Source organism: Amphibalanus amphitrite, unplaced genomic scaffold, assembly GCF_019059575.1.
Source record: "Amphibalanus amphitrite isolate SeventyFive unplaced genomic scaffold, NRLGWU_Aamphi_draft 000302F_arrow, whole genome shotgun sequence".
In the NCBI taxonomy this organism is placed as follows: domain Eukaryota; kingdom Metazoa; phylum Arthropoda; class Thecostraca; order Balanomorpha; family Balanidae; genus Amphibalanus; species Amphibalanus amphitrite.
In genome coordinates, this window is record NW_024881797.1 from 265,290 (window position 1) to 274,573 (window position 9,284).

At 50.7% G+C, this 9,284-nt stretch overlaps 1 long non-coding RNA gene across 1 annotated transcript; it reads left to right on the top strand.

The window, feature by feature from the left end:
• Positions 1–2,193: 2,193 nt before the first annotated feature.
• LOC122387900 lies at positions 2,194–7,992 on the top strand. The gene is made up of 3 exons (XR_006257709.1): positions 2,194–2,505; positions 6,520–6,699; positions 7,119–7,992. It is a non-coding gene; the product is annotated as an uncharacterized LOC122387900 (long non-coding RNA).
• The last annotated feature ends 1,292 nt before the right edge of the window (positions 7,993–9,284 follow it).

Consider the following 9,284-nt stretch of genomic DNA (forward strand, 5'->3'; position numbering starts at 1 on the left):
TGGCCGACTGGTGACCGGTTGTTACGACGCACAGACATTCTCCTGCGCACTTCTTCTGGAGAAAAGCTGGTGGTAAGAGGTGAGGTGATGCTGGATGTGGGTTATCAGGGATCAACGTACCAACTACCTCTTGTGATCCTGGAAGGGGCCATTGCTGTTTGGAAGAAAGTGGCTGCATCAGATTCGGCTCAATTGGCAGAGCATTTGTACGGTGTCCAGTAAAACTGATGTCGAGGCGGTGGTGGACTAGTTTCCGGAGCTTTTACAGGACGACTTGGGGTGTGCTCGAGATGCTGAGGTCAGCATCCCAGTGGACGAGTCTGCATCACCGATCTTGTACAAGCCCAGGACGGTGCCGCTGGCGTACAAGGCTCAGGTGGATGCTGAGCTGGAGCGGCAGCTGAAGGCTGGACTTCTGGTACCTGTGAAATGGAATAGCTGGGCGGCTCCCATCGTGGCAGTGCCGAAGGCTTCAGGTGAGCTCAGAATCTGTGGCGATTACAGATTAACCGTAAACTGGGTTACACCGGTGGCGCAATATCCGCTGCCTAAGGCTGAGGAACTGTTCACAAAGTTCCAGGGAGCTACAGTTTTCAGTCAGCTTGACCTTAAAAGTGCGTACAATCAACTGCCATTGTGTGCAAAAAGTCGTCAGTACTTGGCAATAAACACGCACAAGGGTATTATCGTTTCGACCCGCCTGGGATATGGGTACGCGTCAGCCCCCGCAGTGTTCCAGCGGTACATGGATACCCTGTTGACTGGGATAGCAGGAGTGGGAGTGTTCCTTGACGATGTGGTTGTTTCTGGCAAGAACCCACAGGAACACAACGCAGCGCTGGAGGAAGTTCTCCGGCGCCTGTCAGAGGCCAACCTGAGGCTACAGCGACGCAAGTGCCGGTTCGGGATGAAGTCGGTGATCTATTTGGGACATCACATCGGGTCAGAAGGGATAAAGCCAACGGAGGAAAAGGTCAGTGCGGTAGAGAATGCACCCGCCCCTAAAAACGTCAAAGAGTTGCAGGCCTGGCTTGGCCTGATTAACTATTACTCCAAGTTTTTGAAGAATCTGGCTACTATTCTTGCGCCCTTGTACAAATTGCTCAAGAAAGAGGAAAGTGGCAGTGGGGCCCGGGAGAGCAGAAAGCATTTCAGGAGGGGAAAGACCGTTGAAATGTCCCATCAAGCTAGCGCATTTCGATGAGTCCGCGCCAGTGATTTTGGCATGTGATGCTAGCCCGTGGGGCTTGGGATGCGTCTTGAGCATTGTCGATCGGCATCTGGGGGAGCGTCCGGTCGCATTTTACTCCCGATCTTTGCCAAAAACTGAGCAGGGATACTCACAGACGGACCGCGAGGGTTTAGCGGTCATAGCAGGAGTCCGGCGCTTCCACTACTACTTGCCCGGCAGGCAGTTCAGCATCCGAACCGATCATAAGCCCCTGCTGGGAATGTTGGGGAAGATAAGCCGATCTCACCATGGCGTCTCCCGGGGTGACCCGCTGGGCGCTTCTGTTGTCCGGCTACAAATACAAGTTGGAATATGTTCCAGGGACAAAACAGGGCCATTGTGATGGCCTCAGCCGGTTGCCTCTGCCATCAGACGCCAGCGTGCTGCCGACGCCTGCTGAGACGGTGCATCTTATTGGAGTTCGTGGACGCGACTCGACGGCGAGCTGCATTCGGACCTGCCACCGCCCGGGACCCAGTGCTGAGCGTCGTCCTGCAGTACACCCGAGACGGATGGCCGACCAGCGGACTCCTGAACCCGCAACTGGTACAGTTGCGACCACGGTCATAGAATACTAAGGTAACACGGAGCCGAAGCTTCAAGCCAGGGGACACGGGAGGCATGCCGTCAGCTGTCCTTTTTTAAACAATCGGTTTCTTTGAAATAATTTCTTTTGGTTTTTTTATGTCTATCATAAATATAGTACATCAAAAATTAAGTTTTATTTTTTATGAGGTGGGAAATATTTTTCTGTCCAAACCATTCCCGTTTAAAGAAAATAGACAAGGGGAGAGTTTACCCAGGACCCTATGGAGGTTGTGTACATGAGTTTACCCAGGGCCCTATGGGAGAGAGTTAACACGTGCTTCTATGGGGCGAATTCGATGCAACAAATGACGCAGTAGCGACATTACTTTTGTTCGATGTCTCTCGGACGACAAAGATCCTACGCCGTTTGGCCAATCATATTCCATAATCGCAGCCGAGCCCCCGTTGACCTAGAACGGGATTGGCCGGACGACGTACAATCTTCGTCGTCCGAGAGACACCGAACGAGGGGCACATCGACTGAATATACATTGCGATTCAATATTCAGTATTGATTCAGTAGGTATTTTATGACCGTGATTGCAATTTGCATTTGAGCTCAGCAGTCGAGTAAGTTGTGCCAAAAATACCAGAAGTGTTGCATGCCCTGGATGCAGGAAAACAAGATTGAGATGAGTGGATCAAGATGTATCTTTCGTGCAGATGTATCAAGATGTGCCTTTCAGGTGAGGTTCCAGTGAAATTTGAATTCGATAGGTAGCCATTTTTGCTTTTGCTTTGATACTTGTGGTAAGGAAACATGATTATTGTTGCATGAACCGCCCACTGCCCATTGCTGTCTTGTCTCGCGTTTGATATCCAATCACCATTCTTAAATAGCTCACCTTGCCATATGGAAATCAGATTTTAGGAGGCCACTAGGCCTGTGGGGCCTGGTTTCAATGAGCTCCCAGTGCTTAGGACAGTCAGGCTCATATGTTGGTTAAGGTGAGGTTCAGGTAGGCCAGTATGCACTCTGCAAAGCATGGCAATTTCGACAAGATCTCGTCTGTGCCGGCTTGTCCGGCTGGTGAGGGTTTGGTGTAGCGTGGATTTAGCTTGGTGCAGCGCGGATTTTGTGTAGCGCGGTGTGGCTTTGGCCTGGTGTGGTCAGGTGGTGGGGGATGTAGTGTAGTGCATTTTAAATGTGGCTTGGTGATGGACATGACAGGGCCTCCTCTAAGGATTTTTCACTGGGTGGGCAGAATTTTCGCTACTCCCCTGCCCAAGGGCGAATCCAGCCACTATTTTGAGGTTCAACCAATTTCAAAACCTGTTACCGCGGGGGGGGGGTGAGGCGAAATAAGCAGTGCCGTTATTGGAAATAAGATGATAGTTTGCAAAGTTAACTTTTGTCGTATGTTTTATGGTTAGCGATGCTCGAGCGATTCGTTCCAGAGTTACATGTACACTGTACAGCCCTCCGCAAACTGCGTGGTAGGTAGGTATTCTTATTCGGTATTCTTGCTATTTTGACAATGTACCAGTTTTTGTGACCTTGTGACCTGGCCTCGGGTCACTAGAACCTAAAACTCCAAGGCCAAGTGACAAACAGATGCTCCAAGCCGTGTCTTAACCCTCGCATGTGTGCGGCGTTTGCCAGCTTCTAATGTGTAGGGGGGGGGGTCGGTTGGACCCCCCCTTGCCGTTTGGCCCCTGATCAAGCTAGAGCTTCGCGGAAAAAAACGAGCGTGTTGCCCGTGACGAGAGGAAGCCGATGATACCCAATTTTAAGGTCCTAGGTCATTGGTTGACCTTCCAGGTCAGGTCAATGACCCAAAGTCGGGAAAATCGGGACCTATTAGAAAGTCGTAAAGTGTGGCTGCTAAGGGGTTTTTCGGGGTACTGATCACGAATATCGTGTTAGTTTTGATCACAGATGATGTCGTTAAGCATTTAGACCAGGTCGGGACAGGTCAGGTCAGATCAACCAGTAGGGGTTGTGACGGGTGTTCGTAGTACCTGTCAACCGCCTCTGACAGCTTCGTAACATGTTACGAAGGCACCAAAACTGCTTCGTAAATGTTCAAATGGTTGCTAAATTCGAATTCAGCTCCAAAAACTAGCCTAGAAACATGTAAAACTCGAAAAAGTGAACCGAGGTCACCCGAGGTCACCAAAGGTCAATGACCTGACCTGACCTTCAGGTGACCTTGACACCCACCCTAATGCATGGGAGCAACATCAAATCATATGTTTGAACGTTTGAAACCACGAAAAGCTTGCAGACGCGCGGCTAATGCGAGCCGACATACGCGGAATCGCGATTCCGGCCAAACATGGTCTCGGAAAAGAGGTCACAGGTCAAAGGTCATTTGGGTCAGGGTCATGAAATTTTCAGGGTAGGTGTAAAATTGATCAATGCGAGGGTACTGAAAGTTTCATTGCGATCGGCCGCTTTTTACGCGAGTTATTCGCGAAAAACCATGGGGGTCCATCCGACCCCCCCCCCTACACATGCGAGGGTTAAATTTGGTAGCGCTACGTGCTATAGAACTCACGCTATCAACGAAAAACTCTGGCATTCGGTTGCCGCTAAACTACATAGTCCAATTTTCCCCTGACCTTGTACGGGGTTTGTGACCTGGTGACCTGACCTGAAAAGACTAGAGACCTGAAATTTTCAGGACAAGTGCCAAAAGGTTGCCCCAGAGGCCCAGAGGGCAGAGGGTATGCTAAATTTGAGCGCCGCCGTTTTTACGTTATTTGTGAAAAACCTTAGGGGGATGCATCAACCCCCCTCACCGGGCGAGGGCTAACTAGCATAATACATTGTAGTAAAGGCTACCCGAACCGGTAATGATTCTTGCTTATTTGTTTAGCTCAGCCGTATTTAGAGATTTAGCTGGCTTTGTCCATGAATAACAATATCGGCAGGGGCGTAGCCAAGGGGGAGGGGCCACGGGGGCAATGGCCCCCTCCCTTGAGCGCAAAACGCGCCATGGGGGAGCCCCTCAGGCCCCGGGATATTTTTTTCAAACACTGGATAAAACGTCTTTTGCTCGGAAGAAAATTGATATCGAAGTTTCATTTCTGTGGCCCTCTGATGACCCAATGGGCCCCTGCACTCATCCGATGACCCCCGGTTTCCTGGGGCCCCTGGTCGCCTAGAGGGCCCCGGTCGCTTGGGGGCTAGTCGCCTGGGGGCCTGGTCGCCTGGCCCCTGCCCCCTGGTCGCCTGGAAGAACGCTTGTCACCTGCAGTGGCATAGCCAAGGAGGGGGCCAAAGGGACCATGCCCCCCCCCCTGGAAGCCAGGGGTCCTTATTCTATAGGGGCCCTGGCTGACACAGTGGGCCCTTGGCGACGCAAAGGCCCCTGCGGCAGATCCTTTGACACAGCTGAGTAGTTATACTTTGGCCAAGAGAGCCCCAATTTTAGAGCCTTGGGGCCCTATTGAAACCAGGGGGCCAGTTGGATGGGATGGGTCCAACTTGGGTCCAACGGTGTGTAAACAGAATCAATGCGTTCGGACTGTTGGTCTGACCCTATATCGGTTTGAGGGAGCTCGGATCGGATCCACTGTCGATCTGAGGGGCCCCTATCGGTTTGAGGAAGCCCTCAAATGCCCTGAACGGGTCCTTAGTTTGTCTGAGAGAGCCCTCCGTCGGCATGACTGGGCCTCTGCAAGTGCAAGGAGGGCTTTTGTCGGTCTTAGTGGCCCTTAGGCGGCTTATATGACCCTCAGACGGCTTACGAGGCTCTCATGCGCTGTAGGGGCCTGTGACGGTCTGAAGAACCCTTATCCGACCTACGGGCCCTCAGACCGCCCTCAAAACCGACTGGCGACTCTATGAAGCTATTCGTGGGCCTATCTAACAGGGCCCATGGACTGCTTACCCCCTCAGTTCTAATATTTTTTGTTAATAAATATTTTTCTATTTATTTGGGCCCCCTCCAAAAAAATATTGGATCCAACCAGATGGCTTTTTGGATTTTTAGGGGGTTATTTTGGGCCCCTGTGCGTTTGGCCCCCTCCTTGAGGAAATTCTGACTACGCCCCTGAATATCGGGCAACCAGAAAACTTTTTTTTTGACCTTCAAACAGCCTCCAGTTTGCTTAAGACCAGAAAGGTAGTACCGGACGTCCGGCCGGACCAGAATTTTTGCATTTGCTTCTGCACGGGTGGAGAATTGTGCTGGACTGTGGGTGCTCGAGCTCTCCCAATTCCACGCCGGCTTGGCTTTGGAGCCGCGGCCGGGCGGCGCGGGTCAAGGTCACCGCTAGGCGGCGGCGGATTTGCTGCGCCCGAGCACCCCCAGCTGGTCACAATTCTCCACCTATGTGCTTCTGGGTGGGCAAATCGACGCCACTGGGTGGGCAATTGTGGTGACTGGGTGGGCATTTGCCCACCCAGTGGGTATGTTAGAGGAGGCCCTGGGACATGATAGACCCAACAAAATGGATGGCCAAAATTGAAAAAAAGCATTAATGGAGCTTTGACATGCAATTTAGTGTGCTCTCGGGCTGATAGGTGTGCGGTGGTCAGAACGGACTATGCCAGTGCTGGTGCGTGGTGGTCCTAGGCTCCATCATGGGTGTCATTCCCTGTTGTGACCCAGGGGGTCTAGTCAAAACCTTACCTATTTCTGCTAACCTAAACCTATTTCTTACAAAGTAGGCAAAATGTGATTATGGTATAATAATAAAATGATTCAAAAGTCTTCATTTCACTCATATTAAACCTGGCCTTTTTTCAGGCGCAAGCTCTGGATGAACTTCTGCGGTGACGTCGGCATTCTTACAGGAGAACCCAAGATTCGCTGTACCTGTATGCATTTCAAAACTGAAGAATTGATAGCAACAAGTAAATATTTGAAGTTGCAGCCAAATGCTGTGCCTTCTCTGCTGCAAGAACTACATGTCACCATTGAAGCAAGGTAAGTGTTAAAAGAAATTGTTCACCTTCTGTAAATAATTTGATGAATAAAATTTAAAAAGATGTGTTAAAAATTTGATGAATAAAATTTAAATGCATTCTGACTTAGAATTACACACTTCTTCTAAAGGGATTTCATTATTTTAATGATTAAAGTTATGAACACTAACAGCTGAACAACCTATCAGCTGCAAGGGATTCTGCTCCTGTAAGTGCTCTCATCGCTGATTGGCCACTGTGTGTTGAAGAGGTTTCTGCTAGCTGTAAATGAGCACTAGAACATGAATTTAAGCACCAATATTCACTGATAAAAGGTGAATATCTCAAACGGTTCAAATATAAGGCATACGCAAATCTGCTCTATCAGACTGCTATCTCAGTTTAAAATCCCATGTTAAAGGTGAACTATTTCCTCGACAGGACCAGCTCGACTCCTGCAGTAGGACTCCAGCCTCGTCCAGTCGTCGCCGCTCGCCAAGACCTGCCGGACTCCTGCAATAGGGGTCCAGGGCCCAGGCTGACCCGTTCGTCCAGTAACCGCCGCTCGTCAGCACCAGCTGGGCTCCTGTAGTAGGGGTCCAGCCTCGTCCAGTCGCCGCCGCTCGCCAAGACCAGCTGGGCTCCTGTAGTATGGGGCTAGGATGGCCCGTTCATCAACCGGTCCTGAAGTCACATCGCTGTCAGCCAGCCGAACTCAGTACATAAGTCACCAACCCTGAATGTTGCCAGCCAAAGTCGGCAGTTTCCTTCGGACAGTCATCTCACCAGTGTTGTACAGTGTACAAGGTTAGTGACGCAGTTAAATGCGTCAATTAAATGCGAGGACGTGCGCTTGTATGCAGCGTTTTGTCATGTTGAGCTGCATGGGTGTCGATTTTCACCGAATTGAGGGTGCCCAGTGCCCACTGCCCGGGCGCAGCAAATCCGCCGCCGCCTTAGCGGTGACCTTGACCCGCACCGTCTGTTGGGGCTCCAAAGCCAAGCCAGCCGAGCCGGAGGGGAATTTAGAGAGCTTGAGCACCCCCAACCCGGCAGAAATTGACACCTATGTTGAGCTGTATGGATGCGTTTTAGCCTTCCCCGTGGTGGTAAATAGCAGTCTACATGCAGAATTAGGCAGGCTTATTAACGGACTCATCATTTGATTCATTGTGTCACCTTTGTCGGCACGTGTAAGATGTGCTTAACTGCCATTGGCTCTCGGCCTGGCGACTTCTGGGGACCACGTAATGGGGATGACAATTGGGATCCTGTGCCTTAAGCCGGCCATTTACGTCCATGGCTATATACCCTCGTACTAGGGTCAGTTATGACGTATATAGGGATCCACGAGATCTTTTTTGATGAATGGGTTGTGCAGTGTTGAGATCCGCGTGTAACGTCACTGTTTGGCCAGTCTGCCCTCAAACGCGTCATCTTTACTCGTATTTTATTTACATGAACACTTTGCATGGTCCAGTGGTTTATATAGACATCTTCCTTGCACTAGCTAGTTTTATGTGGCCAGGTTGATTGCCTGTCAGCGCGGTCACGCTGTCGTCTTTCGATTGGTGCGCTTAAATGCGGCGAGATGAATGTAGGATTTCCCTATTTAGTACCTGCGCCCAGCTCAACTGGAGCCTTCGGACGGCGCACCTCTTGGCCGGCGTTGTTATCTGAAACTTATTATCTCGGGCGTATGTTGCAACTTGTTGATTGCCAGCGTCGTTGTATTACGTACGCGAAAGCAGTAGCGGCGGAACACCTTCAATTAAGGGGAAGGGGGGGGGGGGAGGCACTGCCGACTTTTGATCCCATTCTTTCCATGTAACGCCCATAGAGCCCATGTTAAAATGCCAAAATCAAAGGGGGGCACGGTGCCCCGGTGCCCTCCCCGTTCCGCCGCCTATGCGCGAAAGTACCAACAGTTTCCAGTTGTTTGTGTCCCAATGTTTTTTTATGTTTTTATTATGTACAGGGACCGGTTGTCGATATCAATGTTATCGGTTGTTACTGGACAGGACAGACGGCTAGACAAGGGATTCGTGTAGAGTAGCAACTGCTGGTCCCCGTACCAGCATTGAAACTGCACCAGTACCAGCATTGAAACTAAATATAAGATATCTCAGAAGGTTGCGCTTTTGGAGTGAGTTGTGGTGCTTTACGCCGTACCTACATCATGCTTAATGAATGTGACCGTCGTGTTTGTGGGATCCCCGTCGGTACTAGTCAGCCCCACGAATCGTGGTAGATCATAAAATAGGCATTGATTTTAAAAGCGAGGCCACGGCCTCTCAGCAGTAGCGGCAGAACACCTTCAATTAAGGGGGGGGGGGGGCACTGCCGACTTTTGGTCCCATTCTTTCCGTGCAACGCCCATAGGGCTAATGTTAAAATGCCAAAAGTAAAGGGGACACGGTGCCCCGGCCACCGGTGCCCGCCGCCCGGCCCGTTCCGCCGCCTAGTTTGCCTCTCAGGGTTGGTTCCAAAATGGGCACGGCCGAGGATAATCTTCGCCTCCAGTTATCATTTTGATATATCTACGAAACGATTGCTGGGTGGTACACGAAAGCAACTTTTTCAGGTGAGTTGAAAGGAGAAGAGGTT